A 27,518-nucleotide genomic window follows, 5' to 3' on the forward strand; every position below is an offset into this window, starting at 1 on the left:
TAAGTGCAAATAGCACCACGTGCCCATTATTTCTAGGGCTTCATTTGTATGGGATTGGTATACCACCTCGGTATGGTGAAGGATAAGTCTCTGGGGGCTTTGGACTGTCCAGGAGCACCAAAATGGCTCGGAACAGTGGTTCTCAACCTTCCTAATGCTGCGACCCTTTAATACAGTTCCTCCTGTTGTGGTGACCCCAAGCATAACATTATTTTTGTTGCTACTTTTATTTTTTGCTACTGTTATGAATCATAATGTAAATATCTGTGTTTTCAAATGGTCTTAGGCGACCCCTGTAAAAAAGGTCGCTTAACTCCTTTCCCCAAAGGAATAGAAACCCACAGGTTGAGAAACACTGGATCAGAGCATGGTTTCCCCTCCCTCAACTTTAGTGTCTGACCTTAAGGAAGACTTTAAAGTGCTTGTTGGAATAGACTGGACCTGTGACTGAATCATAAACTGCAGAGAAGACACAAGATGGTTGGAGAGACTAGTGAAGGGCATGCAGAAGTCAGCCGGTGTATTCTTCAAGGATACCACACAGATGCCACAGCAAAGGTGAGGAAGGAGACAATTACACATCAGGATGAGCATGGAGCTTAGGAGAGGGCCGATCTCTGACCACCTTCAAGGTGGTGGGTGGGCAGGCTTGCTCCACGGAATGCACATTTAGGTACATAAGTTACATCAGGAGTGATAGTGTGTCCTGCCTTGTGTATTGACTGAGCTCTTATTTATTTATTTATTTATTTATTTATTTTGGTTTTTCGAGACGGGGTTTCTCTGTATTGTTTTGGAGGCTGTCCTGGAACTGGCTTTGTAGACCAGGCTGGCCTCAAATTCACAGAGATCTGCTTGCTTCTGACTCCTGAGTGCTGGGATTAAAGGTGAGCGCCACCAACACCCGGAGAGCTCTTACTTATCAAAGCTTTCTGTGTGTTTCCTTCATTAGTAATTTATTAGCCAGGCCTGGTGGTATGCACCTATAGTCCCAGCTATGCAGAGGCTGAGGCGGGAAGATTGAAACTGCAAGGCTTGAAGGCTACTGAATGAGTTCAAGTGCAGCCTGGGCAACTTAGCGGGGTTATTATAGAGGGAGACTTTGTCTATCTCAGAACCACTGGAAAGGTTCCTCTCTGCCCACTGGGTCCCCACAGCCTCTATGAAATAACCACTCAGAGACTTAATATATATTTATAATTGTTTGGTCAATGACTTAGGCTTCTTACTGGCTATCTCTCTCTTAGTTATTAACCCATACTGTTAATCTGTGTAACACCACATGGCCTTGGCTTACCAGTGATGCCCAGGTCTCTCGGCAGCTACATGGCGTCTCCTCATTCTGTCTTCCTCCTCCCTGCCTCTTTGGTTGGAATTCCCACCTAGCTAAATTCTCTCTATTGGCTGAAACAGCTTTATTCATCAGCCAGTAAGACAGACCCATAGTCACAGCATACAGAGGACTCCCCCCATCAGATTATCTCAAAATAAAAAGTAAAAAAAATATTAGGAGCAGTCTGATATGGTGGCACACACCTTTAATCCCAGCATTTAGGAGGCAGAGGCAGGAGGATCTCTGTGAGTTCAATGCTGGTCTGGAGTACCTAGAGAGTCCAGGATAGCCAGGACTCTGTAGACCCTGTCTCAAAAAACAACGGCTGTACCCCAGGCTCTCTATGCCTTCCTTTTATAACCTTTCCTATATATAACCTCTTTCACTTACGAATTTAAATTATTTTCATTGATTACTCGGGAATCTTACATCATGCACCCCTCAGCCCACCTCCCAGTCTTCGCACACCTGCACCTGAACATTCCCCTCAAAAAGGGAAAAAAACCAAGTCCATTTTGTGTTGTCCATAGATGGCCAGCCCCACGAGGTAGGGTGAGTATTTCTCCACCTGCATCCACACCAGAAGTCATCACCTGAGGATAGCCATGCAGTGGCTAGAACAGGCTGGGACTAACTCTCCTGTGAGGGGTGTACCAACTCTCATGCATGCACGGTAGGTGCCACCATGGTGGAACCAGGTCTCCCTTGAGGTGCAGGGCCAGCTCCCTCATGCCCGCTGACATTAGTATGGCTTCAGGGCATAGCTGCGGCCATGGCATCCACATGGGCTTCTGTGGTAACATGGGCTGCGACATCAACATGGGCTGTATCAGGACCCACTCGTGAACTTTGACATAGCCTCGGGTGGTTACACATGTCTCTCACATCAGCAGGGCTCCCAGAGGCAGCAATGCCTGAGGACATCATGGAGGCATCGGCAATGGCACAGTCCGCACACATTCATGTGGATCAGGGTTCATCACAGCCAAGGACAGCAGCACGAGCCAACACGAACATGGCCTCCAGTGGCGTGGCAGACCACAGTAGTCCTCAGAGGAGGTCCAAAAGGGAACCTTTCCTCATCTCAGGCCTCCGTCTTTGCCCAGAGCCAGGAGAATCCTGCGGCCAGGTCACAGGTTCAGGGGCTGAGTCTATATCTGTGACTGCATAAGCTCCAGGCTGCTGTATACCCTCCCTGCCCCTCGCTGGGCAATGACAGCACGTGGACCTCAGCCCTCTCTCTGTTTTTCTGTATTTCCCACCTCTCCATCACAGCTGTTCATTGCAGTGGCACTGGTCCTGCCCCGGGTTGTGAGGCCAGGGCAGAGCTTGGGTGTCTTCATGGCCCAGTATCTTACAATTTACATACAAAACTTGAATCACAGCAAAATCTATATTTCTCTATTTTGAGGTAGGGTGTCAGGTATCCCAGGCTCTGTATATCCCAAAATGACCTTGAACTTCTGATCCTCCCGTCTCTACTTCGTGAGCACTAGGATTGGGATCACAAGTGTGTGCTACTATGCCTGGTTTACGTGTTACTGCGTATCAAACCCAAGGCTTGTGCATGCTGGGCAAACATTCTACCAACTGATCTATGCTTCTAGCCCAACAAAACCTACATAAGTCAACAACATGCCCCCACCTCACATTGCTTCCAATACAGTTGTCCATGGAAACTTTGTTCCAGGGAATTTTCCCCTCAAGCATGAGTCAGAGGAGAAGAACAGCTAAGGATGTTTCTGAGTACTGCCTGCCCAAGACGCAAAGGAAGGGGACAGATGAGTCAGAGCCCTTACTGTAGGTGTTGCCATGGGGAATCATAAAAAACCGAGCCAAGGAGCTGTCACTGTCACAAACCAGAGGCACATTTGGAGGGACAAGAGTGAGGGAAAATGGTTGGGATGGAGTCCTGCCTGTCTGAGCTCAGAGATGGAAATAGTTTTCCCAGGGTGGACATGGGGAAAGGAGTCAGTTTCCATGGCCAAGCCTTGGGGAAGCATTTGCCTCCTCAACCCTAGTAATCTGTGACATGAAATGTTTACCACAAGCAACTTTCCTCACTGTCACCCAGTGTCTGAGTCCTCTGAGCAACTCCCAGCAAGAGGGCCAAAGACACCACCACAGTACCACCCCGCATTGGAGCCCTTCCTCAGGTGGAGTCCTTCTCCCTCTCCACAGATCCCTCCGGCTCTGTTTTCTGGGGATCTGTAGGCTACTTGGATTTCTAACTGTTTCACTAACCTAAACTCTTTTTTTTTTTTAATTTATTTATTTATTACATATACAGTGTTCTGCCAGAAGAGGGCACCAGATTGAATTGTAGATGGTTGTGAGCCACCATGTGGTTGCTGGGAATTGAACTCAGGACCTCTGGAAGAGCAGTCAGTACTCTTAACCTCTGAGCCATCTCTCCAGCCCCATCTAACCTAAACTCTTAACACCTCCAACCCATTATTTCACTGGGCACTGTGGCCTTGGTCCCCAGGTACCTTCCATCCTTGACCTTGGGGAAGTCTCTAGTCCAAAGGACCCTAAACATCTTCCCCAGGACCTGGTCTACATAAGCAGCTCCATTTCTGTTTCTGAATCATTGGATCTGAACATGTAAAGACTACTGGGGATGGGATGTGGGAGCTGGGGAATTATGTAAAACAACAGTTGAGGAAGACCTTGGGTTTTGGTGTTGGCTTCAGGTGATGGGGCTAGAGACAACAGGGGGGATGGTAGTTTTTTTTTTAATCGAGACAGGGTTTCTCTGTGGCTTTGAAGGCTGTCCTGGAACTCGCTCTTGTAGACCAGGCTGGTCTCAAACTCACAGATATCCGACTGCCTTTGCCTCCTGAGTGCTGGGATTAAAGGCATGCGCCACCAACACCCGGCCGTCTTTTCTTTTTAAGACTGCCTCTGCTTCCTGAATGTGAGTTCAAGGCCAGCCTGGTTTACAGACTGAGTTTCAGGATATCTCTACTTCCAATGAGACAAAGTCCATGATCTGTATGTAGACTCTGGGCCACCATCAGGAAATTAGTGTCAGGTTGGAATTGAATTATGGGATCATTAGTTGGTGGAGGAGAATCAGAGAATTTGTTGTAGAAATTACATGGGGCAGAACAAGTACATGAAGGAGCCCAAAGTCTGACTCAGTACAACAGGGCTGGCAAGCAGCAGAGCATAGAGAGGCAGGCTCCAGGAAAGATGTGCACGAACAGGTCTGGGAAGACGGGAAGACTGCTGTGGGTCCAGAAACCAGTGGTTTTGACTTGACTCAGGAGAGTCTCACGCTTTCAGGGGAAGGACAGGGCTTTTAATGAACTATTACTTGCTAAAGAAGACAGTATGGTGGTTTGGAAGGAAATGGCCCCCAAAGAGAAAGGCACTATTAGAAAGTGTGGCCTTTTTGGAGTGGGGGTGGGCCTTGAGGTCCCCTACGCTCAAGCTATGCCCAAGGTCACAGTTCACTTCCTATTGTCTCAAGCTCCTTCTCTAGCACCTGTAGACAGATGTTTCTGTTCCTCCTGGTCCTGCCTCCCTTCATCCCCAGATAAACACACAAAGACTTATATTAATTATAAACTGTTTGACCGATGGCTCAGGCTTCTTATTGGCTAGCTCTCTTAATTATTAACCCATTACTATTAATCTATGTATTTCTACATAGCCTTATCTTACCAGAGACTGCCTGGAGCATCCTTTCTTCCTGGTAGCTACATGGTGTCTCCTCGGGCTTCTCTCTCCTCCTCTCCCCAGAATTCTCCTCGTCTGGTTGTCCCATCTATACGTCCTGCCTGACTACTGAATAATCAGTGTTTTATTCATCAACCAATAAGAGAAACATATATTCAGAAGGACATCCCCCATCAAGCATCATGTCTGCCTGCATGCTGCCATGTTCCACCATGATGATAATGGACTAAACCTTTAAACTGTAAGCAAAGTTCCCCAACTAAATGCTTTCCTTTGTAAGAGTATCTGTGGTCTAGAGACTACATAGAGAAACACTGTCTCAAAAAACTAAAACAAAAGAGTTGCTATGATCAAGAACAAAATGAAACAAAAGAGTTGCTGTGCTTATGGTGTCTCTTCTCAGCAACAGAAACCCTAACTAAGATGATGTGCCTTAAAGTCGTATGAACTGATGCCTTAGTTTGGATTTTTATTTCTCTGAGAATACACTATGACCTTGGCAAATCTTATAAAGAAAACATTTCATTGGGGTGGCTGCCTTACAGTTTCAGAGGCTCAGTCCATTATCATCATGGTAGGGAGCATGATGGCATGCAGGCAGGTGTGGTGCTGGAGCTGAGAGTCCTACATCTTGCAGACAACAGGAAGCTGACTGATAGTCATACTGAAGGAAGCATGAGCAAAAGAGACCTCAGAGCCCACCCCCACAGTGACACATTTCCTCCAACAAGGTCACACCATCTAATAGGGCCACTCCCTCTGGAAGCTATATTCTTTCAAACCATCCCACCCATGATCCCTGGACCGGGTTTTATTTTTATTTTAAAAATGTCTATTGATTCAGTTTTCTTTCCCTTCTTTTTTATGGGGGGAGAGTTGGGAGTGTATTTGTAGACAAGGTTTGTGTTAGCCTCTTACTACTTGGCATAAGAACCAAAGGAAAAGGGACTTATTTCAGTCCTGGTGAGCTTTGCATCTAGGCTCACTGCAGCAGAAGCTATTAACTTCATGGGAGGCAGGAAGTGGTGGGGGGTGGAGAAGAAGGAGAGAAAGAGCACCTAGGACACATCCCCAGTGACCTAGTGAGTCTAAAGCTTTATACTTAATTTATCTCTTTATCACAACTAAGAAAAACTTTAAGTCTAATTATTCAGTCTATCTTCATCAAAGACCCTAAAAGGGTATAGTGTTATCTAATGACAGGAACATCTGGCTACCTGGACAGTCATCCAAAGTTCTTCTGTAATATTGGAGCATCCGACTTTGGTCTGCAGGCCTAGTATATCTGACAGACATTTTTGAGAAGCAGGGAATTTTGAAGGACTATCTTACCTTGTCTTGGCAAAGTTTGGCAGTCACTTTCTTTTGTATCCCACTGGTCCAGTTTAGACATTGAGCAAAGACAGTTTCTTTGCTCAGGTAGCTAGTTTTGTTTTTAAATGAACACATAATGGAAAGAGGTAAGTGGGGGAGGAGAGCAGAGTGTCCTTGTGGACTCTGTCCTTTGACACTCAAAACACTAAAGGGGTCTTTCATTTCCCTCACTCCCTTCTTCCCTCTCCCCCTCTCTTCTCTCTCCCTCCCCTCACTCCTCCCCTGTGTCCCTTCTTACCCACCTTCCCTCCCTTCCTTTCCAAAATCAGAAGTAAAAAGTAGGAGCTGGAGATGAGGCCCCAACACCAGACTTCACAACAAACAGCACCGTTAGTGTGGCCCTGCCCAGCCTCGCCTCAGACTGCCATGGGGCTGCCTGGGTCCACAGGAGCCAGCTCCCGTGGCCACATTTAGAAACCAAAGACAAGCACTTCACCCTGGTGTGCCCCCAACTATCACCAATGACACAAAACTAACAACACAAATCTTTTGTGGCATTCAGCCTCAAAATGGGGGACTTTTGCATCCTACTGAAGTACTCTACCACTGAGCCACATCCTCAACCCTTTCAGTATAACAATTATTTGGTCAATCAATTAAAGTTTTTATTAGAAAGGGGATATACTATATTGGCTTACATGGCTTACACTGGCTGTCTGCACACTGGAGAGTCTGGGAACTGGTAGCTGCTGATCCATAAGGCTGAACCCTCAGCAGTTCAACCCGATGCTGAGGGCTGGGAGGACTTCTGGAGAGTTACTGACTTTAGGTTCACCTGGGAAGACTGAAGGGAAGGATGGCAGCAATGGTATCTACTACAGAGTAGATGCACTCACAAGCAAGGACTGAAAGTGGTCAGGCAAAAGCAGCCTATTGTCCAGGATGGCCTAGAACTTAACTTTATAATCTGACTGCTCTAGAACTTGTGATGATACTCCTGGAATTACCAGCATGAGTCACCACAATACAGCAACAACAATAACAATATTATTTATATGTATATATTTTATATGTATATGAGTGTGTGTGTGTGTGTGTGTGTGTGGTAGTTTCTCATCAACCACCAGCTCGCAAATAACAGAGGCTTCTTATTAATTATGAAAGCTTGGCCTTAACTTAGGCTTGTTCCATTAGCTCTTATAACTTAAATTAATCCATTTATGCTAATCTACGTTCTGTCACGTGGCTCCTTTCTCCATACTGCCATGCTGTTTGCTCCATGTCTGGCTGGTGATTCCACCTTCTTCTTCCCAGAGTTCTCTCTGTCTGGAAGGCCCACCTATACCTCTTGCCTAGCCATTCGTCATTTAGCTTCTTATTAAACCAATCACAGTGACATATCTTTACACAGTGTAGTCAAATAATCTTGCAACGTAGGTGTGCACTTGTGTGATGTGTGACAGGTAGCTTGGAGCTTGTAGCCATGGTAGAAACGAGAGACCCTGCCTCAGAAACAGGGTGGAAGGAGAGAACTGACTTCCAAAGGTCCTCTGAGGTCTGTGCCATGTGTGCCATGGCATGCTTGTACCCATACCCATGACTTCCCCAGTGTAACAACAACAAGACTTGCTTTAGAGCAGTAGTAACCCTGATTCTGTGCCCCTCACCTAAGGCTGCGTGAACTAATTGCAGAAATAGGCCCTACTCACACATTCAGTTGATCTGAGCATAAGTACAAGGCATCCCAGAAGAAGTGGCTTTTCAGTCGGGTGATACTGGAATCGTAGCTGGATATCCATGTGAAGTGTTACTTGCATCTTGCTTCATATGACCAGCATCCAAAAACCCATCTCTGTGTGGAGTGTCATACCAGGCTGGAGCTCTGTCCATACTTATGATCCACAGGGAGTTGCTGGTTGGCAGGCAGGTGATGGCTTGCAGCAGTAGGACCTTGGTTCCCAGCACAGGTTGGCTTATACTCATGAGTCAAGTTTTAAACTGCAAGGGTCTGGAGAGAGAAGGGGGCATGTTAACTGCTTGGAATATAGGGGATACTTGGTCTGGCTTACTAGAGGGAGACTGGTGCCTCCCTAGGCTGAGTTGAATTTTTTAAGCTGTATTTTGAGTATTTTTGGTTATGTGTCTCTGTGTGGGCATGTGCATGTGACTGCAGGTGTTATTGGAGGCTGAAGGCATCAGATGTCCTGGTGCTAATATTACAGGCAATTGTGAACTACCCAACATGGGTGCAGGAGGCACCTTCCTGCTGCTTTGGGAAATGGGAGGTGGGTGGTTCTCTTGTCTTGATACCATCATAAGCATACTTCTGTTTACAAATCAGCAAATTTCATTCTGACAAAGGTGGCCAGACAAGTAGAATGTACACAGACTCTTCCCTGAAACTGTTAGTGTGTTTAAGGCAGTAAGAGACTGTATAGGCATTTCCAGTGTCGGGCACACATGCTCGGTTGGCTGTCTTTTTCTCTTAGAGCTTTTTTTTTAAAATTAGGTTTATTCTTTTGATTTTATGTGAGTGTTTTGACTACATGTGTGTATGTACACCGCATGCATGCTTGGTGTCCATGAAGGTCAGGGTTCCGGATGGTTGTGAGACACCATGTGGGTAATGGAAGTTGAACCTTGGTCTTCTGCAAGGGCAACAAATGTCCTTGCTGGCTGAGCCATCTCCCTATCCCCTTAGTGACTTAGTAGTGCTAGTCTACTGGGTTCAGAACATGTGTGTCTGAGAGATGTCCCCACCCCATTAGGTCACCTATGAGCTGAATGAATTTAAACTCAGCTCCTAATCTCACAGGTCTCAGTGGGTCCTGGAGACTGCACTCAGGTCACTGGGCTTGATGGCAAGTGTCTTTTCCTGGCGAGCCATCTCACCAGCCAGAGACCTCTGCTCTTAAAAAATAAATACAATGTAAATGATACGAATAGTCCTTTAAAGGTTATTTCCAGGCTACCTACTGTGTGCCAGGCCTTCTTCCAGATGTCTGGCTGTGCCCATGAACCTCACATTCCAGATAGCTGTACTGCCTCATCAGCTTTTGAGAGAATTCATAGGACAATACACAAAATGTGCACACTCCCAGCCTGGCCCCCAGCGGTTGCTGCTTCATCATCATTCTCTAGAGTGTGTCTCCATGACAACCAAGATAAACACGCCTCCCTAAAGGAGGGGGCCGGTGAATCCTTGAACTTACTGCTGAGAGGCTGAACCTTTTGGAATAAAGATAGAGGGCCGGCTGGGGAAAGAACGGCCTTTGAGTGCACAGTCGCAGGGTTAAGTCAGCCATGAAATTAACGAGGAGTTAAGCCGACTTCCTTCTAGTCACATCTCTGTGGCTAGGCTGCTGGGATAAATGTCTCCCACAAGGTAACCCCATGTCTTCAAGGGAAGCATCCCTTCTTGGGGTCACTATTTTCCATGTGAAACAGAATGCAGGATTCTGCGGCAGACCCAGCCCTGATGGTCCCTGCATTAGAGGTCTACTCTGGCCTCCAGGTCAAGAGCACAGACCAGCTCTCTTACAGCGCACCAAGTGCAGCCTGGCTCCCTCCACCTGCCCTGTTGCCTGAACTGGGAAGGAGCCTGAGGCAGGGGACACACATCTTCTTTAGGTGGCTCTGCCCTGCCCCCACCTGTTGCACCCATCCCTAACCATTGTGCCCAGCCTCAGCCTCTGACTGGATGGCAGGCATTGCTCCTACTTCACATCCAAATAGAAACCACAGCTTCCATCTTCCCAAATAAGCAGCCGAACAATCCCATCCATAAGGAACAGCCCCAGACGAGGAGGCAAGCAATGGAACTTGTGGGAACAGCCTAGAGGGTCACTTCCCCCAGTCTCTGTAGGTCTCCAGATGTGCTGGCTGACCTCTGCCTGTGAGAGGGTGATGGAGTTGGGAGTGTCTGAGCCACCCAGCCTGACATCCCAGCAGCCTTCCCTGGCTGCATCCCCCACCCCCCAACCCCCACTTCATCACCCTCAGATCACAGCCCTTCCCCTGACACACCCAAAGGTCCTATCCCCCTGCCTCTGCACCTTGGAGCTTGTTCTTTCTAGCTGCTTTTATGGGAGCGCTGCACACTTTTCCTCCTTTTAGCAGAGGTGGCAGGAGCCCGGTACTCACACAATTCAGCCACGGCGTGCTGCTGGAACAAAGCTTGCAGTATCAGAGGCTCAGGGTGAAGATGCAGGCCACACCCAGGCCAGTGGGGCTTGTGGGAAAAGGAGGAGGACAATGGATGACAACACTGACTCTTCACAATCGGCTCAGAGGAGGAAGAGGCCACATCTACTTGTGTCTTCTTGGCCACAGCAACCTTATCATTATCATCTGTCGTGGGGAGGGGCTGCTAAAGGAACCCGGAGCCAACTGTGCAGTCCACAGCAGGCCATTCTTGGATAAAAAAACCCCACTGCATAATGTAGGCATAGACACAGATCAGGGACCTGGTAAGCAACTGTCCACCCCAGCCTGGTGAGAACCAGAGTGATCTGGGATTTCACAATAATCGCAGCTCTAAGAGGATGGGCAGAGGGACACAGGCTGCTCAGGGAAACAGCTGGAAGGCTGAAGAACTCAGAAGATGGTGAGACTGATGGAGAGGGCAGGTACCCACAGGAAAGGTGATCAAAGGTGGGGAGATGTGACCAGAGGAGGGAGTGAAGTAGCCCCAAGGAGGGAGGGTGACCACAGTGTCTGGTGGGCCCACCTCACCCATTTGCCCCACAGCAGCCATGCTGGAAAGCCACTCTGGATAGCTACCCCCTCCCCCATGAGCTTGCCTAGGCATAGAGGGAATTCACTGCTGGTGGACTTAGTCTCCATGCTCTCATTTTCCCTCCATGATCCAGGGCTCCCGGAAGGTAGGCCGCCTGCTTGCATGGGGACAGAGCCAGCAGCTCAAGGCCAGAGGCTTTCTTCACAGTGCTTCCTGGAGCCAGGGGACCTGGGACTTTTCCCACCCAGGTAGGACAAGGCCCATCCTCAACCCAGACGTGGCACCTAGGCCCTCAAGCCCACAGGCAGGAGAGTAAGCCTCATATAGTTGCTCTTTCTAGGGATATCACAGAGCTGTGGCTCTGGGGGTTCTCAGAGACCCTGGGTTCATCAAGAAGGTGCGGTTACCTCAGCTGGAGCAGGGGAAAGTCTGGTACAAGACTGTCTGCAGGAAGGACTGCAACAGTACCAAGCCGATCCCTGTAGCACAGCTTGGCGTTCATTCCATGACTCCAGTAGCATAATTTCCTGACTCTACAGACAGGAAGAAGCGTGCTGGCCCCTCAGGGCATCATGGGGGCTGGCAAACACTTTGCAAGTATCACAGGGTAGAAGTAGGATGAGCACCGGACCCAGAGTCGTGGGTCTTAAGTTCAAACCCTGCCTGTGCTGTCCATGACTCTGTCCCTGGGGAACCAGCTCAGCTGAGCGTCTGTGACATTGGGTGGAATGGCCTTCATCACACAGTGGGGTGACTGGAAGTCTTCTTATCTTCTTGATATTGGGTCCTGATTGAACGTTTCACACTCCTGTTTCAGGGATGAGCATGTGGCATCACGGGCAATAGTCCCGAAGGAATTCCATTTGATGGACTTGTCCTTCTTTGCCCTAAGGACCTCAGCATTTCCCTCAGCAGACCACCGAAGGACAGTGATGAAGAAAGAGTACTAAGAAGTCTTGGGAGTGCTTTGCTGACCCTTCCTGATCCCAGTGAGATCAGGAAAGCATGGCATCTGGCCGTCCTGAGCTGGTGGGAAGAGTCAAGAGACAGCAGTGCATACAAGCCTGCTCCATGCTCTCGCACACAAAGACCTGCCATAATTGTTTTTTGAGGCAGTCTCTACATAGCCCTTGTGTCCTGGAACTCGCTCATAGAGATCTCCCTGTCTTTGCCTCTCAAATGCTGGGATTAAAAGTGTGTGCCACCATGCCTGGCTTGCCATAGTTTTGTAAAATGTTAATTGATTGATTTTTTAAAAAGTATGTTTTTAATTGAAATAAAATCACTGTACTTTCACTCCTCCCTTTCCTCCCTTAAACTCTGTCCATGTTCTTTCCACTCTCATTGACAGTCTCTTTTCCTTGATTATTATTGCTATGTTCATATAGGTACATATTGCACAAGTATGTAAATACAACATGCTGAGTGTGTTGTTGTTAGTCTGTGTATGGCTTCAGGGCTGACCATTATGTGTTGAACAACTAATAAGAGAGCTCGTCCCTGGGAGAGGCTAATTCTCCTCCCAACAATCATTAGTTGCTCGAAGTTCTTTGCCTAGGAATGGGACTCTGAAAAATTTCCTCTTCCAGTCTTACCTATGCAACCATTTCTAGGAAACACTGTTTCACAGCATAGTTCCTGGTACTCTGACTCTTGCAATCTTTCAGCCCCATCTTCCACAGTATTCCCTGAGGCATAGATGCAGGAGCTATGATACATAGATGCCATCCATTAGGGCTGAGCTCCCGATGATCTGTTGTGGTTTTCTGTGATGGTGTCCGTTTGCAGTAAAGACAGACTTCTTTGTGAAGGGTGGTAGCTACACTTATCTGTGGGCATAAGGATAAGATTTAGGATGTAGTAAGGAATTACATCCTTACACTTTGCCAGCATAGCTAAGCAGCAGTAATAGATGCTTTTCTAAGGCCCATGACCACACTGGCCCTGGGAAGCTAGGCAATCTAAATGAACTAGAGAGTTCTAAATAGAATAAATAAAAATCACTAAGAAATACCTCAGAAGGTGTTCACCATTCTTTGCAATTAGGGGAATACAAACTAAAACAGTCCAGGCATGATTTCTCTCCTGCTGAGTGGACCTTAAGTACAGTTTCACAACTATCAGTTACCATTGACATGTGAGTGCCACTTACAGGACTTCACAGATATTTTGCCATGTTGGTCATTGCCATGGTTTGTAAGATATTGCAGGTATATAGAATAGTGTAACCACTTCCCTCCTTTGGCAACTTGCATAGTGTTTTCTGGTACCATGGAAGCTAGACCATGGGAAATCATGAAATTTGCAGGTAAATGGACAGAACTAGAAAAGATTATACTGAGTGAGGTAACCCAGACCCAGAAAGACAAAGGCTCCATGTTCTTGGTCACTTGCAGTTGCTAGCTTCAAACCCTCAGATGTAAGTACAGAGTAACCACAGAAACCAGGAAAACATAAAGGCAACGTAAGTAGGATTTAAGTGGGAGCCTGGGGGGAGTCGGGGAGGAGTTGGGCCTGTGAGGGGAATAGCAGTACACAGATGTTATGAAGTGAGAGATGGAAAAATGGGGGAGGGAGCTCCAACTGGAGAGGAGGGAGGAAGGTCAACACAGGAGAGAGATGAGGGACAAGAAGTGCCAAGGCTGCTGATGAAGCCACAGGAATCATACTATTTACCTACCTAAAATAATACGTAGTATATATAAGCGTACACATGCCGCGCCTGCTGTGCAATCAGTATCCGAGAATGTGAAGGGGGTATTGGGATTGATGACACAGAGACCAGAAGGCTCCTCAAGAAGGCTCTCCTTTATTCCTACCCTGGCTGGTTATTATATACCCTGACACCAGAGGTGGAGGTGGGTGTGTCTGAAGAGGCGGTTAGTCTTTGGAAAAGGTCGAGGTCAGGGTGTTCCTGTGGATGAGCCCTTTTCAGGAACTTATTGGGACCGGTCATTGTATTGTTTTTAGTAAACATTGTCTCACAGCTGCCTGGTCCCGGGCTGATGGGAAAGTGGGTCTCTGGCCAAGGTCTGTTGTATACACACACACACACACACACACACAGTTAAACTAGTTGGGCTGACAATGCTCCTCACAAGAATGTACTAATTTATCTATTTGATGTGTATAGGTGTTTTTGGCTGCATGTGTGTCTGTGTAACCTACATACCTGATATCTTTAGCAGTCAGAAGAGGTTGCCAGATCTCTTGGAACTAGAGTTACAGATGGAGCTGCCATGTAGGTGCTGGGAATTGAACCAGCATCCTTGGTAATAGCAGCCAGTGCTCTTAACCACTGAGATATCTCTCCAGCCACAAATTGCCATAGTTGGGATGACACATTGACTTAGTTTAGTGCTGTGAGATAGCCATTCACTTCCGATATTACAATTTAGTCAGTCAATGCCGCATCTTTTTGAAGATTAAATTCAGATCTCATACATAAAAAGCAAACACTACCAACTGAGATGCGGCTCCCAGTTTATAAAATGAACCATTTTTGCTTGTTTGTTTGTTTGTTTGGAGACAGGGTCTCACTATGCAGCTCTACTATCTTGTGAGTCACTGTATAACAGGCTGGCCCCAAACACTCACCAAGGTCCACTTGTCTCTGCTTCCAGAACGCTCTGCTGGGATTAAAAGTGTGTGCCATTGCCTCTGGCCATTTTTAGTTTTTTTTTTGTTTTTACGACACAGGGTTTCTCTGTATTGTTTTGGAGGCTGTCGGTCCAGCCCAGCCTTGAACTCACAGAGATCCGCCTGCCTCTGCCTCCTGAGTGCTGGGACTAAAGGCATGCGCCACCACTGCCCGGCCACTTTTAGTTTTTAAGAGGCTCCTAAATGTAGTGGCCAGTTTCAGGACACTATTCTCCTCCAAAGTGAGTATATATTTTATGAACTTTTATATATTGTTTCAATTATAGTAGCTTATTATGTATATTTTAATTAAATCTCTTCTTTGGCAGTTCCATGCATTTATATAATGCATTCTTATCTCTCTCCCACCCTGTCAACTTCTCTTCCTCCTCCCTACAAACCCTCAAATTCTTACCTTTTTTTTTTTGTCACCCCCTGAGTATGACCAGGACCATCATTGTGAATGTGGGTTTGAGACTATCCACTGGAGCCCGGTGAGCTCCTCAGTGGGTATGCAATAGAAGATATTGACCCCCGCCTCACAGAATCTATTGATAGTTCAATGGGGAGGACTAGGACCCCATTGTCTGCCCCATCCACATCTGACTGCTGACCAGCCCGTCTTGCTGAGACCCAGGTAGCTGCTGTAAGTTCATGATTGCAATGGCTGTCATACCCCGAAGGTGGCAATGGGCAGGCCCTCTGTCTTCTGGCTCTTCTGTGCTATAGTGTATTATATATTTTGTGTGTCACAGAATTCTTACCTCACTTCTCTTCTTTTTGATGTCTGCCTTTACTATTCTTGCATGTTTTCCTCTTCAAATATTAGTCAGTCAGTTACACAGGGAGATTTCTCTTTGATGGTAGTTGATGCTGAATTAGATGAAACTGGGAAGGTTGACATTTGTATCATATTTAATCCTCCCATCAGGGAACACGATCTGTTTTATATATTCATAGTTTCCAGTAAAATGCATACACACACACACACATTATTTATACTCCTATCTGTGTAGGTCCTGCTCTGTTTTGTTGGATTTACTCCAGCCAAGGGGTTGAGTTGCTATCATGATTGACACCTGTCTTTGTATATTATAATTCACCATAGCTGATAGCTGGGAGGTTTATACAGGCAGGCAGCCCCTTAATGGATTTGATTTGTTTTGTTTTGTGACCTAGTTTTTCTTTAGGTTGTTAGTTCAATTTTCTAGATAGAAAGTCCCATTGTTTGACAGCATTTCATGGTAAATCCTGATTCTTCTCTGTTTCCTACCCTGTTATTCCTGTCTTCTGTGGCTTTCTCATTTGTTTGGATTATTTTGTGTAATTAAAAATAGGTTTTACTTTAAATCACTATTATTTTTATTTTTTTATTAACAGGAACATTTGTCAAAATTACCCATGGAGGTTTTAAACCTTGCCCTCAGAAAAAGCTACAATCAGAGTTGGCATTTGTTTTTATCACCCGGGGATCAAATAGAGAGTTTTGAGCAGACTAGGCAAACACTCTGCTGAGCTACAGCCCAGCCCTGAATCCATGGTTTTCTTTTGATTTTGAGATGGGATCTTGTGTGACCCAGGTTGTCCCTAGCTCACAGTCTCCACTGGTCTCCTGAGTGCTGAGATTACACATGTGCACCTCCAAGGTGGTTTTGTTGTTATTTTTCAGTATTAGTATTTAAACTCAGCTTAGCACTCCACCATAGAGCTACATCCTAGGCCCCAACCAGACAGTCTTTGAAAGTTCTTCAGGAAGCTTTGTTGTTGACACACACAATGTGTTTGAAGCCTGGCTGGACTGGAAGTCAGCAAATAGCTCAGGCTACCTCTCCTCAGCCACAGTCCTGCTCAGTCTCCTGGGTGTTAGGATTGCAAGCACCAGCCTTTGGACTTTCCAGGTAGCTCTGATGTGTCCTTTCTGTTGAGGCCCTGACTTGACGGGGCGTTGTGAGGTCCCATTTTTGCTTCTTTCCACTTCTCTGGGAATGCTAGGCACTTCTCTTGCAGTTTCCTGACAGTAGTGGAGAACCTGGCTCCAGGTTTTCTTGGCGTTTGCATTGGGTTTTTTATTTTATTTTTCAGTGAAGTTTCCTTTTCCCTTTCAGTTCCGTTTCTGACTTGCTCTCTTGGCCTTCACCTGAGATCCAGGCTCTGATGCTCCTGGGGTCTCTGCACTTGGCAGGGTGATACTCTTCTTGCCACAGGTGTGTGGGGACCAGGACTCTTGTTTGGAGACCTCCCTTCATGTGGCATACTTCTGCATCTTGTCACTTTCTTAGCTGTGGTACTAGTTGGGAATTTCATTCATGGATTCATCTGCCACTTTAGGTTGGGCTTGTCCAGTGATTTGTCCTTCTGGGACCCAGGGTCTTTTGTCACTGATTTTATGTGCCATGTCGCTTTGAGGTAGGGTCAATGAAGCTTCTTAGTCTTTTGCATCAATTTTTCTTCTTCAACTTATTTTCAGTGATGTTTTATCTCTTTCTTTTTTCTCTGTGACTTTTCTTCAGACCGTGGAAGGGTAGTATATGGCTTTCACCCTGACAGCTGACAGATGAGGAGAGGGAAGGAACTGCTTTCTCAGTTTTCACCAACAGTTCAGGCTGTGCCGCTTCTCCGACAGTCCCCCTGAAGTGTGGCGCCTTCCCAGCAGCACCACCGCAGAGGCGCCTTCCCAGCAGTGCCTCAGTTCCGCTGGAAAGGAGAGCTGCAAGAACCAGTTTTAGAAATGTTTGTGAAAGTTCCACCCACACATCTTCAGACCAGTTCTCACCCAGGTTTACATTTCTATGTGCTTCTGATAGAAATGCTTCTCACGTAGCCCAGGCTAGACTTGGACTCCCGTGTGTGTAGCCAAGGTTGACCTTGAATTTCTGATCCATCTTCCGGTGCTGGAGAGGTAGCTGAGAGTTCTGCATCTTGATCCATAGGCAGCAGAAGTGAACGCCACACCAGGCCCAGCTCGAACATCTGAGATGCCAAAGCCCATCCTGATAGTGACCCACTTTCTCCAATAAGGCCACACCTCCTAATAGGTCCACTCCCTATGGGCCAAGCATTCAGACACACGAGTCCATGGGGGCCATTCCTGTTCAAACCACCACACTTGTCACGCCTTCGTGTATGTGAGACAAGCGCTCTACCAACTGAGTCGCATCCCTGCCCCCTCTGACTTTCTAATCAGTCCCAGGGCAGTCGGACGCTGCTAGAGTCTGGAGGTGGGGCTGTGGTTGCTGAACCAAAGGCAAGGGAGGCTGAGCTCCTTCCCCAGTACAGACAACATGTGGAAGCAGGAGCCGAGGGTTCCTGTATGCTCTTCTTCATGTTTTCCTATCATCTCATTTCCTTGTGTTTCAAACCTCTGCATCACATGCATAGTGACCTACTGAGGTTACTTAATGTCCCTCATTGTCTTTCATCGTCCCTGATAGTCTCCACTTCTGTTTGCTCTCGTGCATCTGACCAGATTGAACCAAACAAGGAGAAGCAGGCTTGCTCAGTGTGGAGCCCCCATGTCTGTCCCACTGCAGAGCTCAGCTGTGTTTGGAGGGTCTGCCTTGGGTTTGCATCTTTGACTTCCATTTCATTTTTCTTCCTTATCAATTACTTTGCTCAACTTTCTTGAGCTTGTTTTAAATGTAGCAGTATTTTGGACTATGCAAGTAGTCTGTTCATTTCTAATCTTCATTTTCTCTAATAAATGTATCCTAGCCTCTGGTTACTGCTTTGAAAAAAGTTTAGAAGTTTAAAAAGAAGGGCGTTATGTCATTCCTTTCTAAGTGGCTGACAATTTGACTGTGATGTTTTAGAGCTAGTCATGGTGGCCCAGGCCTGCAATCCCTCTCCTTGGGTGGCTGACATGGGAGGATTTTGTAAATTCTAGGCCAACCGGGCTATAGACCCAGTTTTAAAAAAAGAGCCAGATGTGGTGGTGCACACCTTTAATCCCAACACTCACGAGGCAGAGGCAGGAGCATCTCTGGGTGTTTGAGGCTGAGATGTTCTATACATCAAGTTCCAGGCCAGCCAGGGCAACATAGAGAGACTGTCTCAAAAAAACAAAACTAAAAGGAAACAACGAAAACCTTAGTTCAGGGATGAGGGCAAGGCACAGGGGCACTGTCTTGCTTCACGTGTCTGAGGTCCTGGGGTATCTCTGTCTTACACACACATATACACACACGTTATTCTGAAATATGCTTTGTAATTTGAAGAGGAAGTATTCTAACTAACGACACTGTTTTGAGGCTGCTGAATATGGGCTGCATGGATTTTTGAACGTGATTAAGAAACACCTATTATCAGGGCTGGAGAGATGGCAGTTAAGAGCACTGGCTGCTCTTCTAGGGGACACCAGTTTGATTCCCAGAATCCACATGGTGATTTACAACCATCTATAACTCCAGTTCCAGGGGACCTGACACCATCTCTTGGTTTCTGTGAGCACCAGTCATGCATGTGGTAAGTGCAGATGAAACATTCATATACATAAAATAAAATACATGCTTACACCTGGGGGATTTTTGTGTCTCTTTAAAGATGAAGCCTTCAGCTTCTCCATTTCTTCCTTCCTTTCTTCTTTTTTTTCTCAAAATAGGATTTTTTTCTGTGTAGCCCTGGCTGTCCTGGAACTCACTCTGTAGACCAGGTTGGCCTTGAACTCACAGAAAACCACTTGCTTCTGCTTCCCAGAGTGGTGGGAATTAAGGGGTGTGCCAACAACACCTGGCTTGAACAAAACTTTTATCTAGAAGTGTCTTCACGGTGGGCAGCATATCTGGCCTCATACCTGGTGTAGGTGGTGAGATCAGTGAATGCCCAGCCCTGAATGGGACGCATATCACCCCTCCAAGGTTTAGAGGGCATCGTAAAGAGGAGGGGTGAAGCGCTGTGGAGCACTGTCTTCTAGGCCTGTAGTGGCCTTTGCACTCCGGAGCTCACAGCAGCTACAGGTGACCTACGGCAGACTTGCACAGGATTGGGCCCATCAACATCCTGCCATGGAAAGGGGAGGGGCTCATGAGGCCCCGCCCTCCCTGAGGATCCATAGGCAGTTAATGGCGGCTGGGGAAGCAGGTAGAGACATTTTAAGTAGAAGGGGGAAATTTTGAAAGAGGAAGTGAATTAGCAGGAAGGGGATAAGAGAGAGGGTGAAGGGCGAATGTGATCATTACATGCATTATGAAAACATTGTAATAAAATCCATCATCATTTATCACTAATATGTGCTAATACAGTGTTTAGCAACTCCTCTATCCAGGTCTGGGAGCCGAGCTCAGAGGTGGATGCATGTTTAGAGACTCTTCCTGACGGACCCTTCTCCAGCCCCTGGCAGTCTCTAATCTCCTTCAGGGTCAGAGAGAGTGCTGTCCTGAGCTCTTCAGGAAGGAATCTCTCACCATCTTCTTCATGTGTTGCCGTATTTAGTGTAGTGTTTCCACGGATCATCTATGTTGTTGCATGTAGCTCATCATTCCTTTGCAGACTGATAGTCCACTGTAGTGAGCACACGCTTTTTACACATTATGTCAGTTAACCATCACGTGTGTTGTTGCCATGGTTTGGCTTCTGTGAGTGATGCTGGTGACCAAATGTTGGTGTCTACCGAGGATTAGGAGTGCTAGGTGATAAGCAGTCCCTCTGTTTAGTTGTTCTGGACGTGGTGAGACCACCTAATTTTCATTCTAGTCGCCTTGCTTTAGCATTCCCACCAGCACTGTTGAAAGGTGCTAACACATTGGAGTTTCTAACGCAAGAAATCTCTGTAAGATTCAATGCTGAACGTTTCCCCTATTTTCTTCTAAGAGTTACATAGTCTTAGTTCTTATGTTAAAGTTTTAGATAATTTCCAGTTAATTTTTAATGTATGGTCTGAGGTTGAGTTCCAGTTTTGTCCTTTCTTACCTTTATTTTCTAGTTTTCGTGATATTATAACAAGACTTTGTCTGAAAAGAAACCTGATTTTTAAAATTTGGTCTTGTAGTACCCTTTTACTGTGCTGCATGTTCCCCTAGCTCTAGTAATTGTATGCAGTGTATTGCATTCCTTAGGATTTTCTACATATAGGGTCTGTACATGTTTTTATTTTCCTCCTTTCCAATCTGGATGTAGTTATTATTTGTAACTGAATGCTTTCCCATCTTCTATGCACACACATTTCTGTGGGGGCACTAATTATGCTTCTTCTAAAGTCTTAATTGTGTTTGTTCAGTTGCCTGTGGGCCCTTGAACGTTTCCAGGGAAGCGCAGGCTTCATTCTTTGTGGTGCTTGTTTTCTTGGGTGTGTGTTCAATTGGTGGCTCAGGGCTGTGAGCTCATTCATGACTTTTCATTTCCTGTTTACCAGGTGAGGATGATGCAGCTCTTCCTGCTGCTCCTTCCTAGGCGACAGGGAGAGGCAGCTAGCTCATCTGTGAGCCCTAGTGATGCGCTTCCCAAAGTTCGACTGCTGTTCTAGTGGTGGTGTCCAGGCTCCGTCTGGCCTCCAAGGCCAGGGTGTCCTGTGATTCTGCAAGTTGAGGAAGGCACGGACTGCACTGCTCTCAGCATCTGGCACATCTCCTTACACACTTGAGCACACTACGCCTTCCGCAGAAGTTTTGGAATTTATTTTGTTATTTCGCCAATTGTGGTAGCAAGGAACTAGAATTCCAACCTCATTGATTTTATTCTGTTCTCTGTAAAAAAACAAAACAAATAAACCAAAACCCAAAACCCAAAAAATGGACGTGTCATTTCTCTTCCCAAATGTTGCCATGGGGATGGGCACGGATCGTGCTGAGACAGTTCCTTGTACACTGAGATCCCCTCACGTGTCTGAGAACAGTCACATTTCCTACTGACAAGCAAGCTAGAAGGTGCCTATGGGACCTCATAGAATCAAAATGTCCAAGAGCCTCCCCACACGGAGTCCCAGGCATGAGAACTTTGCAGATATTCTTGACAGCCCCCGGTGCCTCACTGGCAGTGCCCACACAGCCACTATACCTGCTGACTGCTGTGGCACAGTGGTTCACAGTCCTGGTGCTGGTGTGGGCACTTGCACAGACAGAAGATACATACATACCCCACTCCTCTGCAGCAAGGACTTGCATGCATCCACTCCCTGCAGCAAGGACTTGCATATATCCATTCCCCCGCAGCAAGGACTTGCATACATCCATTCCTCTGCAGCAAGGACTTGCATGCATCCACTCCCTGCAGCAAGGACTTGCATGCATCCATTCCCCTGCAGCAAGGACTTGCATGTATCCATTCCCCCGCAGCATGGACTTGCATGTATACATTTCCCTACAGCATGGACTTGCATGCATCCACCCCCTGCAGCAAGGACTTGCATGTATCCATTCCCCCGCAGCAAGGACTTGCATACATCCATTCCTCTGCAGCAAGGACTTGCATGCATCCACTCCCTGCAGCAAGGACTTGCATGTATCCATTCCCCTGCAGCAAGGACTTGCATGCATCCATTCCCCTGCAGCATTGACTTGCATGCATGAGAGCTTGGAAGCCTGTAGAACCCTGGAGTGGGCTATTCTTTCCTTTCCGCTGCTGTCTCTGTGATTTCCTCATATGCCCACCCTTTCGAATTCTCTCTCAAGGAGTTTGTTGCCACTCCTTGTTTCTGTTTAGTCCTTTGTGCTCCCTATGGTGTGACCAGCTGTGCTGTGGGAAGGTCAGGGAGGCTGGTTCAGGTCACTGGCTCAGACCTGGGAGACGGGGTTCATCTTTCCTACTCTCCTCATCCTAGGCTGAGGAGGTTGAGCACACGATGGAAAAAGAAATGGCAGCTCATTACAGAGGGGCTCATCTGCTAGTCACTCTGTCTGGGGTGAAACACGGGGCTCACTCTGCCATGTCTCACTCTGCCCTCTGCAGACCCGTTAAGCTTTCACTCCTGGGGACACCACAGTGAAGTGGTTGGTGGGGAACCATCTTTTGTCTCCAACCATGTTTTTGTCCTACCCTCCCTCCAAGGATGGAGTAGGCAAACATTGGGGGGTGTTCAATCTCAGGATAACAATTTTGAATGTGTTAAATAACAAAAAGATTGCCACCTAGAATTTGACCTTTCAAATAGATCAGGTTTGAGCTCTCGGTGAGATGCCAGCCATGAGCCCTTACTTCCCTGAGAAGTGTTGCGGCTCAGGGAAGCTGGGGGCATGGTGGTACTTCGGGTGTTAACTGAGAGCTATGCCTGGCAGGGCAAGTCTGTAGAAAGTAGCTCCCCAATGGGAGCTGGAGGAGTCTGCAAGGCTGGAAGCAGCTGCATGAAGGAATTCCCACTCTCAGCCCTAGTTTAGGGGTTGAGGCAGAAATGAGTCCCCCTGCTTGCAACTAAGTCCTGGAGGCTGGCTAGAGTGAGCTCCTTGTGCAAAGGGGATGGGAAGCTGGGCAGGGCCTCATGTGTGGAGCCTCTGCTGAGTCCATCTCCAGTGAGTCTCAAAGGCAGTCTTCTCTTTCTTTCCCATCAAACTCTTGGGTCCTGATTGGCTAACTGTGGGGATGCAAATAAGGTGAGAAATGGGACCAATAAGGGAAAGTCAAGCTGTCAAAAATTTCTGTCTCAGTTGCTTCATAAATCTTTGAAGGTGCTTCCTTTTTCTTCTCTTGCTTGGGGTTCTCCATTTTATTCAGCTGGTTTACATTATCCAGGCAGGAGCTTATATTTCTTTTGTTCTTGGGGCTTGAGTAACTTGCAGGGAGCTTCATATCAGTCAGGAAGCTTTCTATGGGAGGGTCTCCCATTTCCCATCTCCATCGACAGGAGTGGAACCTCATCCTCAGGTCCAAAATGGAAGAATGGCTGAGCTCTGGGTATAGACAACTCAAACCAAGCATAAGAGGCCCCAGGCAGGCCAGCTATAACTCGGCAGCTGGGATCAGGCCCAGTTCCAGCCATTGGAGCAGGTTGTCTACACCAGCCCTCTGTCTCTCTATGCAAAATGACTGTTAGTATGTTTATGGGATGTGGCAGTCCTGACCAGCTGAGCAAACAAAGTCCTTCCTTGCATTCCTCATTCTCTTGCTTTCTCCATCTACTCATTCATTCACTCACCCACTCATTCATTAATTCATTCAGTGGCATGGTTGAAAGCCTGCTATGAGTAGCACCATCCACGCCTAGACTGTTGAAGATTCTTGTGTCACCATCCACGTGCCCATCCTCTGTGGTTTACGGGCGCTCCCAGCTCAGAGCCTGTTGGCTTGCTTTCTGGGAACTAGCATGTCAGAGCTGAGGAATCTATCCAGCTGTAATCTGTTGAGAGAAAAAGCATGCGTTATATCAGCACCCACATTGGAGTGAGGCAGACAGGAGTAAAGCACTGTTAAAATTATTAAAATCTGTCCAAATCAATGTTAGTTTTGGTAAGTCCTTTACGATAACATGTTTTGCCTCCTGAAGTTCATTTCCCAGAACAACCTGGTGGTGGTGGGGAGTTTATGTGGCTTACATCTGCTGAAGGAAGCTGAGGCAGGATCCCAGAGACAGAAACTGAAGCAGAGACCATGGAGGGGTACTGCTTACTTGCCTGCTTTTTAAAAGTCCTGTAGTCTCTTAGAAAATTCAAAAACTTCAAAAATCCAAGGTCTCTTTTAAAATCCAAAATCTCTTAATTGTGGGCTCATGTAAAGTAAAATAAAATAAACAAAAGCAAAACCAGTTAAATATTTTCTTACTGCAGGAGAAAAAATCATAGCAAAGCTATAATCCAGAAGTGTAGATCAAATCCTATTGCCCAGTTCCCAGCATCTTAGACTCGCTCATTAGCTTCCAGGCTCCACAAAGCTTGGAAAACCCCAATTCTGTGGCTCACCCATCATAACACACACAGCTCGTCCAGAAGGCTTGGCAGCTCCATTCCATACCTGCTGTGGCTCTTGGTGGTCACCCTACAGTTCGGGAATCAACACTGGAGTCTCCACTGCAACCAAGGCTATATCTTCACCAGTGGTTCCCTGGCCTCCCTTCAGGGACTCTGACCACATGGTGTGAAGCATCTATGACCCCTCTAACCCTGGGGTTTCCATGGCAGCTGATGATATACCTTTACCATGGCCTCTCCTGGCCTTGCCAAGGTGACTGTGACCCTGCCACATAGTGCCAAGCCTTGGCTGTTCTCCATAACCTCTCCATGTCTTCAAGTACCACGAAGGAGGCTATAATACATTACCGAGTTTATCTACCAGCTTGAGGTGTGGCCTTGGCTCCCTTGGCCCATCACTTTGTGTCATCACTCTAAGGAAATTCTCCCTAGAAGATTTCTCCTCAATGATGCTGGTCTGTTATTAATCGCAGTAGATTTTCCAGCCCTGGGTAACCAGTGTGCATTCTCTGTTAAGCATAGAAGGCTTCACTTCAAGATTTTTTTCTTTTGTTTCTCAAGGCAGGGTTTCTCAGTATAATAACCATAGTTGTCCTGGAACTCACTTTGTTGATGAGGCTGGTCCCAAATTCCACAGAGATCTTCCTACCTCTGCCTCTCAGTGCTGGGATTAAAGGCGTGTGCCACCAATGCCCAGCTCCACTTCCAGATTCTTACTTAAAAAAAGAAGTCACATAAATGGTCCCAGAAAAGCCTGTGTTGGACTCTCAGGCTTCCCTCTGAAACACAACATTTTTAGAGCTCCTGCAATAGCCCATTAAGCGCCAGCAAGCCAGTCCAAAGTTCTAAATGCTTCCACAGTCATCCCTGCACAGTCATGTCTGGCACAGCGATACCCTGTGTTCTTGGAAGAAAATGTTTGCTTTCACAGGTTAAACTCCATTCTCAAGGGAAGCCAGGAATTCAAGGTAGGAACAGAAGCAGAGGCCATGGAGGAGCACTGCTTACATTCAGCTGACTTTCAGAGTTAGCCCAGAACCGCCTGCCCAGGAACAGCACCACCAGAGTGGGCTGGGACCTCCTTCTTCAATAAACAGTCGTGACACCACCCCATAGCACCCTATGCCATCACCAGAGAACTTGCTCCTTCCACAGATGCCTGACGCCCCCCCCCCCCACAGTGCTATTTGGAGCTGTTCCAAACTTTAGTAAACACAGATTTGAAGAACCATTTCTACTTCGGCCACAGGGGGGCGCTTCCTGGGTGGAGCGCCTGCTATGATTGGTACTAAGGGGCAAAGCAGTGAGAAGGCAGTGAGACACTCTGTGCTACCTCTCTGGTGTTGCAAGGCCAAGTCCAGTAAAGGCTTGTCTCGGGGGTCTTTCCTTGGCCACTTTCACTAGTGCAGACTGAGGTAGCAACAGGAATGAGAAGCAGAGAGCCAAGGGTTGCTGCAGCACTGAGGGCTCCTGGAAAAACCTCAGCTTTGAGCCACGATTCCACACCTGAGTGAGGGTTTCCCGGTGATGTCACCTGGCCTGGCACCATCCTAGGGCCCAACACTATCCATGACTGACTGCCGACAGTGCTCAGTTTAGGATCCCCAAGGCTTCTCCCAAACAGGCCAGCGTGCGTTTCCAAACCCCAACCCAACCTCTTACAGTTCCAAGGGCCCCTGCAGCCTGGATTCCAATGCCCTGGGCTCCTAAACAGCTGGTGCTGGTTTCCACTTAGCTGCTGAATAGCTACCGCCTTGGACCCGCCCACCAGCGATATGTGCAGGCAGGAATCGGCTGTGTGATGGAGACAGACCTGGTGATCTCTCCTGGTGACGCCATCTACCCACAAGGATCAGTCCCTGGTGGTCACAACTGTCTGTTCCTCGGGACCCTGGCTGTACATCCAGTTTTTCAGGGGGTGTGGCAGGTGTGCCGGCTGCACCCCAGCTCCTGAGTGCTGTGACAGAGGCAGGCATTCCAGAATCCAGCAGTGACCACCGACAACTGGTGTGACTGGGGCAAGTAGTCAGTCACTCTGTGGAGAGAAAAAGGAAGAGCTTTGGACTGGGAACTCAAACCTCTCCAGAGAACTGACTCCTCTCTCCTGATGATAGGGTCCCTGTGACTCAGTGACCTCCCGCCAGGTCCCACTTACAGATCTTTGGGGGAACAACCAAATCATATCCAAACTACGGCACCCCTCTCCCAGCCAGGACATCAGCTGACTTCCACAAACCCCGGTCAGCCTTGGGGAGTTTATTATTCTTTAACAAATGTTTTCTTCAAATCCCAGTTTCTGAGTACCTGCCCTGTTGAACCGGGTAAGGCTGTTTGAGGATTGTGTGTGTTTGTATTGCTGGTGGGCACTCTCCTGGTATCTTACATGTGTTACCTCACTCATCTAGAGGAAGTCTTAGTTTGCACCTTATTAATGGCACTGAGCCAGCTGTTTGGAGAGCCTGGGGGATTTGCCTACATTTGTACAGTCAGTGAGTGGCATGGCTGGGACTGAGACTGGCTGTGGCTGGTGCTGCCAGTGACAAGTCACCAGCTCCTTCCTGAAAACCGTGCTCTGTGTGGTCTCCAAACAGCCCCTTCACTAAGGGACACCATGATCTTCCAAATAAGAGACCCATGTGGCCACAGAGGTCCCTCAAGATCAACCTTCACAGAACCAGGCTGGAGACTGGCTCACCATTGGGGGTGGTGCACATTGTATAATTTCTTTCCAGGGAAGTTGTTCATCCCTCCCCTTCGTGTGCATTCATTCACACCAATGTTTGGCTTCCTAGTTCTTAAGGAGTGGCAATGGAGTTCTAGCTATGCCGAGGAGAAAGGGACGTCGTCTCACAAGGCACCGGCCACATCTCTTCAGGCTGAACATCTGACATCAAGGAGTCTCAAGGGCCACACTGATCGCTGTCCTTGGTGCTGATCTACAGATTGCCTCCTTGTGATCATTTTCCAAGGACCTCAGCCC

General features: G+C 47.3%; 1 long non-coding RNA gene across 2 annotated transcripts; it reads left to right on the forward strand.

The window, feature by feature from the left end:
* Positions 1–8,327: 8,327 nt before the first annotated feature.
* Positions 8,328–12,279, forward strand: LOC121137091. Of its 2 annotated transcripts, none has more exons than XR_005874313.1 (3): positions 8,328–10,962; positions 11,206–11,320; positions 11,890–12,279. It is a non-coding gene; the product is annotated as an uncharacterized LOC121137091 (long non-coding RNA). The 2 variants fall into 2 exon arrangements; XR_005874314.1 differs by having other exon boundaries at positions 8,328–10,803.
* Positions 12,280–27,518: the final 15,239 nt, after the last annotated feature.

This window comes from Mesocricetus auratus, unplaced genomic scaffold (assembly GCF_017639785.1).
Source record: "Mesocricetus auratus isolate SY011 unplaced genomic scaffold, BCM_Maur_2.0 Super-Scaffold_100676, whole genome shotgun sequence".
NCBI lineage: Eukaryota > Metazoa > Chordata > Mammalia > Rodentia > Cricetidae > Mesocricetus > Mesocricetus auratus.